The sequence below is a fragment of the Elaeis guineensis genome, chromosome 6 (assembly GCF_000442705.2).
Source record: "Elaeis guineensis isolate ETL-2024a chromosome 6, EG11, whole genome shotgun sequence".
NCBI classification, from domain to species: domain Eukaryota; kingdom Viridiplantae; phylum Streptophyta; class Magnoliopsida; order Arecales; family Arecaceae; genus Elaeis; species Elaeis guineensis.
In genome coordinates, this window is record NC_025998.2 from 73,464,964 (window position 1) to 73,475,469 (window position 10,506).

A 10,506-nucleotide genomic window follows, 5' to 3' on the forward strand; every position below is an offset into this window, starting at 1 on the left:
TTCGCCCGGGCTCCTACGGGAGCCAGACCTCGTCTCCAGCTCCAGCTGCGGGAAGGTTTCACCCGGACTCCTACGAGAGCCGGACCTGATTCCCAACTCCGACTGCAGGCGGACTTCGCCCGGACTCCTACGGGAGCCGGGCTCCACCCACGACTTCAGCTATAGGTAACTATGTCCGGACTCCTACGGGAGCCAGACTTCACCCTAACTCCAATGCAGGAAGACTCAGCCTGAACCCCTACGGGGTCGGATCTTGTCTCGCGACTCTAGCTGCGGGAAGACTCCATCCGGACTTCCATGGGAGCCGGATCTCGTCCTCGACTTCAACTGAAGGAAGACTTCATTCGAACTCTTACGAAAGCTAGACTCTGGGCTCCTCTCAAACAGGTAGCTAACCACCTCTCTCCGCCAGACACTCCAGCCGAGCTTCAGCCGACAGGCCTGCACTCTCTGGCGTGGCCACAGTAATGGCCATGACTCTGCTCCATTTCCTGCGATGAATTCCGCCATGGCTCCATTACTCCCTGGCCAACCGCTATGATGCACATGATCCTGCTCCACTTCCTGCGATGGATATCGCGCGATTCCTTCCATCCTCTGGCAAGTCACGACAACGGACGCCGCTCCACTCCCCACGACAGACTCCAGTGGCAGTCCCGGTGATAGCCACGATTTCGCTCCACTACTCTTCGCAAAACTCCTCCTGACTCTGGGCGGCCGCTGCCGGACGAACGGTTACAGACATCGTTATCAGTCTGTTGCTCCTCTACCTATAAAAGGGGGACCCCAGATACGTTATCTCTAAGCTCTCATTTTTACCTAGAAACTCTGCTAAAATTTTCGTTCGAGCACTCCATTCTTGTTGAGGTAGAGAACTGACTTGAGTGTCGGAGGATCTTGCCGGAGCACCCCACCTCCGGTTTAGACTTCCTTTGCAGGTCCCGGCGGTGACCGTGCATCCTCGACTCCAGCTTCTCCGGCGCAGGCAGATTTTTACACCAATAGTAAACTTGAATTAAAAGCTTCTTGAATGCTTTGAGTGGGCTCTTGCTTAGAGCTGAAATGTATGCTTGAAATCCTTTTTAAAACCCTTCTCTTTTTGCTTCTTGTTTTTCTCTGTTATTTTTGATTCCCTCCTTTTAGCTCTCTTTTTATAACTTCAAATAATGGTGGAGAGTAATCTGGCCTGAAATAGAGCCGTTAGAGCACATTAAATGAGCATTAAATATAATTGAAATAGATTAAAACTAGCCGTTGCGAAACTTTCCCGTCACAGGGTCGACTCATAGGATCGACTCATGCTCATGGGTCGACTCATGCTCATGGGTCGACCTCTATGGAACAGAACAGAAAATGACTGTTCTATATTTTGGCCTGCAAAGCAGCAGAGGTCGACTCATAGGGTCGACTCACAGAGAGTGCCAGCCAAAATTTTCTGCGTGTCGTTCAGCTCTTTAAGCCATGAGTCAACTCATGAGTCGACTCAAAAATAAAAAACTTGGTTTTCTTGCAAAATATACTTTCAAAAATGTTAAAATTTTCTCTAGTAGACTGCTCGTCTTTTGTTCTTGCTCTTGAGGCTTCTGAATCAGGTATTGATAAAATTATGATTTTGCTCCTGAAATACAATAAGTCTTTTCCAAGCCAAGATCATTAGTAATCCCCTCAAATACTTTGTAATCATCAAAATCAATTCAAGGAGCAACATCTTTCCTTTTTGATGATGATAAAATACTTGAACAAAAGCATATATAAAGCATTGAACATGAATTTTAAATTTATAAAGATGCATACTTAAATATCATAGCCAAGTATTGGAACGAAATGCATCATAAGCAGTTTTAAGACAGATTTGAAATTTGTTATAAATTTAAATTTTGATTATAAATTTAAAATTTGCTTATAAATTTGAAAATTTTGCTTATAGTTCAATCTGTATTGCTCTTATTGCTCAATCTCGATTTTGATTTTTGGATTTTGCTCAATCTCCTCAATCTCAATCTTAATGTTCAATCTTTACTGCTCTTATTGCTTACTGCTCTTTTGCTTTGCTCAATCTCATCAATCTTGATTCTCTACTCCCCTTTTTGACAGCATCAATTGAGATTCTGTACTCCCCCTTTTTGAATATATTTTCTATTCCTTTCTTGTGATGGGATCAATTTTACTTCTTTAGCTTCCCTCTTTAATTGCTTGTTTCTGTATTGCTTATTGTTTTACTCCCCCTCAATATAGTAATTGTAAAAGATATATATCAATTTGCTCATTGAAAAGATATTGCTATTCAAGTATTTCAGAATTTAAAGTATCTTCAAGTTGATCACATTTAGAGATATTCATTGAAAGTCAAAGTGTATATATATATTCAAAGATGAGTGAGTACAAAGATGTTTTAATACATAAGTGTTGACTTAGAGTACAAAAGACATGGATAGAAACTATCCAAAAGTCGAACAGTCAACATTGCATTACATGGCCTACAAGATAGATCCTAGACAAAACTAAAGAAAAAGACTGACTACACTGGATCTAGTAGATATTATGACTGGATGGATCAGAGTCTAATGAATCAAAGATGGGGTGAGGAGATGAAGGATCACGACCATGGGCTTGACCTCGACCGCGTCTACCTCTGCCATGGGTAGAGGTGCAGCACGAGTGGAGGGTGAGAGGATCCTGAAGGCTGAGAAGCAAAGGACTATGCTACAAGTGATAGTCTGATGGTATCCAGAAGGTTTAGAGCTCTCGAAATAGATTATAGCAGTGCAGTAAACTGAGTGGAAGCATGCTCACTAGAGCCCCTGATCTCTCTCCTCAAAAATCAAAGCCACTCTCCAAGACTCCTCGCAGTCGGCTGCCTGCCAGATAGTCTGAGACCTCAGTGATGTCCTCATGTGGCTGTGGATGGGCCAAAGCTAGCATTTGCCTTTGCAAGTTGAATTCTCTGTCAATCAGTCTCACTACACAACCCTCAAGCTGCTCGATGCGAACTGACTGATCAAAATCATCTGAAACACAGTGGAGATGTGGGGGATCAGTGTCTGATCAAATACATCGTGAGATGTCAATCTTTGAGCAAAAGCTGAAGTACCCATCTAACGAGATAATATGGAAGCTACGTGCTGAGATATCATCTCTATCTGATCATCAGTCAATCTGATCTCTGAAGGATGTGCTCTGCTGTCCGACTATTGAACTGAAGTGTGCCTCTCACAGACTCTGACGCCCAGCCTCATGGTCAGAAATAAACTGAATATCTGGAGATATAGCCTGTGATCATGGAGAGGTGATGATGGTCCTTCCTCCTCTACTCTATCCTCAGCTCTCTCTTCTACACCCTTTGTCCAACCACCATCAGTCATGGAAATCCCATGCGGTGCAGAGTATGGCAGTTGATAGTGTCGGAGTGAGAAAGTCTAGCTACTATCTCCTCCTCAAAGCTAACTCCCAACCTCCTGAAACCTAAAGTGAGAGCCATATCGAAAGGCAAATGTGTCTTGGACCTATTCAAGGTCTCTCTCATAGCTTCATCATCAATGCCGGGAGGTTCAGGGGGGTTTTGAGTAATAACTTGATGCATAATGTAGATGTCCCGGTCAGAGAGGAGATCATGTCTACCACTTCTAGGAACGAATAACTTAGTTACCATTTGGTGTAGTAGCCTCATCTCAATGGAAAGGATCTTGGCCTCTAATTTATTTAGGCTTCCAGTGAAGGTTCTTCCTAGAATAGCATTTATTCCCTCCTCCTTAACTGAAAGTTTCATGTTTGTGTATCCCTCACAGGATAAATGAAGAATTTCTCCAAAAGCATAGGATCAAGGCTAATTTCTATACCCTTTATTGTGGATTTTACTGTTTCATTGCTATATCTCAAATTCAGATAAAATTCTCTAACAAGATCCACATAAGTATTTTCTTTTAGGGAGCAGTAGAATTCCCAACCTTGATCCTTAATTTTGATCCGATAGAGAATCCCTCCTTACCAAAAAATCTGAAATCAATATTTTTGCCGGGCTCTACCTTCCTATCGGAGAGGGGTATCTTACTGGGGCTAATTGGAGATCGAGATGTAGCTGGAGCAGATGCAGGAGCAGGGTTTGAAGCTGATGTGGTCCCGGTTGCTTGTCTCTTCCGACGCACACTTTCTTCCAAACCGTGAACTGATTTTCTCCTCTGTGGAAGCTTCATTTTCGGAGCCATTTGCACAACCAGAGCTAGCAAGGATCTTAGGAGAGCAAATGTGTGGAGAGATAAAAGGTTTTTGGAGAAGGGTAAGGATTTTGAAGAAGAGGAGTGCTGATTTGGAGAAGACGGGTAGAGTCTAGGGCAAGCTCGACTCACTCCAAATGAAGAAGGAGAAAAGGGAGGAGCTTGGTTCCAAGAGGGCGATTTTGAGAATGAGAGATGGTGGGAGAAGAGTTTTTAGGAGAAGAACTTGGGTTTGAGGAAGAAGAGAGGGAGTCTTTTGGCTTGGTGGAAGGAAGAAGACGAAGAGTTGGGTCGCTCAAGGGAGGTTTTCCAACAAAAGAAAATGCCTGAAAAATTTGGTCAAAAATTACAAGTTTACCGTAGGGTCGACTCATGGCACAGAGAAATTCAGAAAATGATGAAACAATTTCAAAAAAATTTAAAATATTAGGAGAAGGATGTATACCCAAAAATTGATTATGAGAATGATTATTTTGGGCATTTGAGCTCAAAAAAATGAGAATTAAGCTAAAAGAATTTTTGATATTGATACCTTGAAATCAGAGAGACACTTAAGCAGATGGATCAAGGATTCTTAGTTCTCTCCTAATTTCATAAATCTATCTTCACTTAAGGTCTTTGTAAAGATGTCAGCTAATTATCTTTCAGTACAAACATAGTCAAGAATTATGTCTTTATTTTGGACATGTTCTCTTATGAAATGATGCCTAATTTCAATATGTTTTGACCTAGAATGTTGAATTGGATTTTTAGTGAGATTTATAGCACTAGTGTTATCACATCTTATGGGAGTTTCATTAAGTTTGATACCAAAATCTTCAAGTTGTTGCTTAATCCACAAGATTTGAGTACAACAACTTCGATTGCAATGTATTCGGCCTCGACCGTAGACAGTGCTACTGAATTTTGTTTCTTGCTAAACTAAGAGATTAGGTTTACTCCAAGAAATTGGCAAGTTCCACTAGTACTTTTTCTATCTAATTTACATCCAACAAAATCGACATCTGAATATCCTATTAAATCAATTAATGAGTCCTTAGAATACCATAATCCTAGAGTTTGTGTACCATTTAAATATCTAAGGATTCTTTTAACAGCATTCAAGTGTGATTCTTTTGGATTTGATTGAAATCGAGCACACAGGCAAACACTAAACATGATATCAGGTCTACTAGCAGTTAAATATAACAGAGAACCAATCATGTCTCATAAAATTTTAAGTCTACACTCTTACCTTCTTCGTCCTTGTCAAGCTTACATGTTGGGCTCATGGTGTGCCAATCGGCTTGGAGTTCTCCATTCCAAATTCTTGAGCAATTCTTTTGTGTACTTACTTTGGGTGATGGAGATTCCTTCCTTTGTTTGTTTGATTTGGAGTCCGAAGAAGAATGTATGTTCCCCATCATGCTCATCTCGAACTCCCCCTGCATGAGCTTTGCAAAATCTTGACAAAGAGTTTCATTAGTAGACTCAAAATAATGTCATCAACATATATTTGTATAACTAATATATCATCTTAATTTTTTTAATGAATAGGGTTGTGTCTACATTTTCTCTTGAAAAATCATTATTAAGTAAAAATTTGCTTAGCCTTTCATACCAAGCCCTGGGTGCTTCTTTCAAACCATATAGAGCTTTATTTAATTTAAAATATGATTGAGAAAAGCATGATTTTCAAAATCTGGGGATTATTCTACATAGACTTCTTTAGCAATATATCCATTTAAAAAGGTACTTTTGACATCTATTTAGAATAATTTAAATTTTTAAAGCAAGCATAAGCAAGTAGATGTCTAATGCCTCTAATCTAGCAACAGGTGCAAAGGTCTCATCAAAATCAATTTCTTCTTCTTGATTATAACCTTTTGCAACTAATCTTGCCTTATTTCTTATCACATTTTCATGTTCATCCAATTTATTCCTATTACCCATTTTGTGCCAATTATTGAGTAGTTTTTAGGTCTTGATACTAAGGTCCATACATTATTTCTTTCAAATTGATTAAGTTCTTCTTGCATTGCATTAATCCAATTATAATCTTTTTCAGCTTCGTCTATAATTTTAGGTTCAAAATGAGAGACAAAGGCACAATGATTGAATGCATATTTAAGAGAAGAACGAGTTCTTATCCCATGTGTAGGATCACCAATGATTAGTTCCTTGGGTGATTGTGATCATACCTCCATTCTTTGGGTAGATGGTTTGTACCTTGAGCTTGTTCTTGTCATTCTTCACCTTCCTCATCTTGTTTGTCTTCATGTTCTTCATCATCTTGAATTGTTGAATCTTTTAGAGTGATCTCCTTCATCCCTTCTATAAGTGGATCTGCATCATCAAAACCTTCATTCTTCTTTGAAGGAAGATCGTTGGTTTCATCAAAGACAACATGTATTGACTCCTCTACTACTAAGGTTCTTTTGTTGAAAACTCTAAAGGCTTTACTAGAAGAGAGAGTAACCAAGAAAAATTGCTTCATCAGATTTTGCATCAAACTTTCCTAGTCTTTTTTACCATTATTTAACACAAAACATCGGCAACCAAAAATATAAAAATATGCAATATTTGGTTTTCTTCCTTTCCAAAGCTCATAGGGAGTTTTCTTTAAAATTTGTCTAATTGAGGCACGATTTAATATGTAACATGCTGTGTTAATAGCTTCCACCCAAAAGTATCTTGGAAGGTTGCTTTCACATAGCATGGTACGAAATATTTTTTCAAGGATTCTATTTTTTTTTTCTACTACCCCATTTTGTTGGGGTGTCCTAGGTGCTGAAAAATTATAGCCTATTCCTTTTTCATCACAAAACTTTTTTAAATCTTGATTTTCAAATTCGGTTCTATGATCACTTCGAATATTTTGAATTGAAAAATCTTTCTCATTTGTGACTTTTCGATAAAATTTAGAGAAAACTTGAAAAGTTTCATCCTTGTGTGCCAAAAAGAAAACCCATGTAAAATGAGAGAAATCATCAATAATAACAAAACCATATCGTTTTCCTCCTAAACTAGTAGGTCTGGTAGATCCAAATAAATCCATATGCAATAGTTCTAATGGCCTAGAAGTTGAAACAATATTTTTAGATTTGAGTGAAACTCTTATTTGTTTACCTAGTTGGCATGCATCACAAATTCTATCATTTTCAAAATTTAATTTGGGTAAACCAATAACCAATTCCTTCTTAACGAGTTTTGAAAGTGAGTGCATGCTAATATGTGCAAGCCTACGATGCCAAAGCCAACTAGTTTTATTAATCTTGGCATTCAAGGATACTAGGCATTGCATGTTTATTTTGGAAAGATCATTCAAATCTACCATATAAACATTGCCATGTCTATGCCCAACAAATTTAATGCCTTCATTAATAGGACTAGTTACAATGCAAATAGAAAATTCAAAAATAACTTTATATCCTTTATCACAGAATTGACTGATACTTAATAAATTATGTTTTAAACCATCTACTAATAAAATATTTTCAATAAAGTTGGAGGAAGTGCTACCAATGTTACCTATATTGATGATCTTTTCTTTACCATTGTCTCCAAAGGTAACTATCCCTCCATTCTTAGCATCAAGTGTGATGAATTGAGATTCATCACCAGTCATGTGTCTCAAGCATCCGCTATCAAGATATCATTTTTGATTTGCTCCTTGGATGCTAGACACATGTGCAAGCAAAAATTAAGTTTTTACTTTAGGTACTCAAGCTTTCTTGGATCCTTTTTGGTTAGTCACAATGGTTCCTTTTGGAACCCATATTTTCTTTGTATTAGAATTTATGGATTTATTAGAGAGACATGTGTATGACTTGTGACCTATTCTACCATATTTGAAGCAAGTGATGTTTGAGAACTTGTTGTTTGAAGAGTTTACATAGATATTTTTTAGAAACTTTTGTTTCTTTAATGGGTTGTAACCAAGACCAGTCTTATCATAAACAGCCTTTTGATTTTCAAGAATCAAATTGAGTTTATTAGAACTTAAAGTGAATTTTTTAACTATTGGTTTTAGCTTGGCAATTTTATTCTTTAAGTTCAGATTTTTTTGAAGCAAGGTAAATTTTTCATTTGAAATACTCTCATTTTGTTTTAGTAGAGATTGATTCTTTGATTTTAACCCTTTGTTTTTTACTCTTATCTTCTTTAGTTCATCAATTAAATCATAAAAAGCTTCATGAAGTTCTTCAAAGGTAAAGTCAACAGGAGTTGAAGAATTTATCTCATTTTCATGTGCCATAAGGCACAAGTTGGCTTGTTCAGTTGAGTCTTCTTCTTCGGAGCTTGACTCATCACTTTCACTCCAAGTAGCCATCATGGCCTTCTTCTTGTACTTTTTGGGACCCTTCTTTAGTTGTTGGCATTCAGACTTAAAATGCCCTGATTTCTTGCATTCATAGCAGATAAGGGGTTGGTCTTTATCCTTTTCTTTGCTATATTCCCCTTTTGTGGGTGACCTCTATTGGAGCACGATCTCGGCTCCTCCCATGGACCTTGGGTGCAGCAGAACTAGCAATGAACAGATCTGGAGACTTCTGGACTCGATCCAAGGCCCTTGACAAAATCAGCCTGATTGCTGTCTTCTTCGTCAGCCTTTCATTCCAGATGAAGAACGCCTCTGAAATTACCTCTAAAAATCCAAGATCTGGTACCCAACTAGATCAGACCTGGACCGAGGTCTTCCAATTCATAGATCTTAAATCAGGGTATTCTAGATAGGGAAGAAGGTAGATGGAGACAAACCTTGCAGATCTGTCCTGCTGCAGCCTTTCTTGTAGATCTGTTGATGGAGATCTCACCCGCATCTCAAACGACCTCAGATCAACTCCAGATCTGAGAGAGACTTGTACCAACCTCTTCTCAAGAGATTCTAAGTCTTGGACCTGGTGTTTGGATGACTGCAAGAGAGGGAGAAGAGAGAGAGTCGGCGGCTGCAAGGGGGAAAGGGGCTAGCGCCTCCTTGCTTTTCTTTCCTTTTGGGACCTGGCGGCAAGAAACCCTAGGGTTTCTTGCTCCTGGGCATGGAGGATGGTTGGAGAGAGAGGGAGAAAAGAAAGAGAGACTTGAGAGAAAGAGTTGTGTATTCCTTGGCTTGATCAAACCTATACAAGTACATGTATATATAAACAAGGGTCAAGTGACCCAAACCCAAAACTCCTTTGACCAACTCTATAGGAGATTAGATTAACCCAAGCCCATGTACACCCATGACTCGACCTAATCTCAAATAACCTGGGCCCAGACCTGGCCCATAAAGAGTTGGTCCCTTGAGGCCCACATAGCTTAGACCTCAAGAACCCAAAAGACCCACAACCTTTCAACCTAGGGCCCACTAGCCCTAGAGCCTCCATGAAGCCCTCATGAATGATGGACCTTGGCCTTAGCCTTGGTCTCCTGGGCCTTGGCACACCACCTGGATCACAACAATCTCCACCTTGGTGTCCCAAGGTCTCAACCAGCTCCACTCTGTCCATCAGCCGCATTAGCTCAACACATCTCTGAAAGCTATCCCGTGGAAGTACCTTCGTAAGTGCATCAGCTGGGTTCTCCTTGGTGTGTACCTTTACCAGCTCCATCTCGCCATCCTCCACAAGCTCCCTAATCTGATGATATCGAATGTCGATGTGCTTTGTCCTTGCATGATAGACTGAGTTCTGTGCTAGTAGAAGTGCACTCTGACTGTCACAGTGCACTCTAATGGCCTCCTGAGTAAGGCCCATCTCCGTCAACAAACCCTTCAGCCAAATTACCTCCTTAGCTGCTTCTGTCAGCCTGATGTATTCCACCTCTGTAATGGATAGGACCGTGATAGGCTGCAGAATCGATCTCCAAGAAATAGGACCTCCATACAGGCTAAAGATGAAGCCTATCGTGGACCTCCGGTATCCACATCTCCATCGAAGTCTGCATCTACAAACCGCCAATCAGCTCCTGAGCCTCCCTGGACATGTCAGAGTATCCCACTGCACCTCCTCACTGTCCGTAGTAGATGCCAACTCCAACTGAACCCGCCAGGTATCTGAATATCTACTTCAGAGCTCTCCAGTGCTCCCTACTAGGCTGCGCCATGAACCTGCTAACCTGACTTACTGCATGAGCGATGTCTAGCCTACAACAGACCATCGCATACATCAAGCTCCCAACTCCTAAAGCATAAGGAACTGTCTCCATCTCCTGAGCCTCCACCTCAGTCTGTGGTGCCATGATCTTCGAGAGTCTGAAGTGACCGGCAAGTGCAGCTTCGCCGGCTTTGCTCCCTTCATCCCGAACCTCTCTAAGACCTTCTGTATGTAGCCCC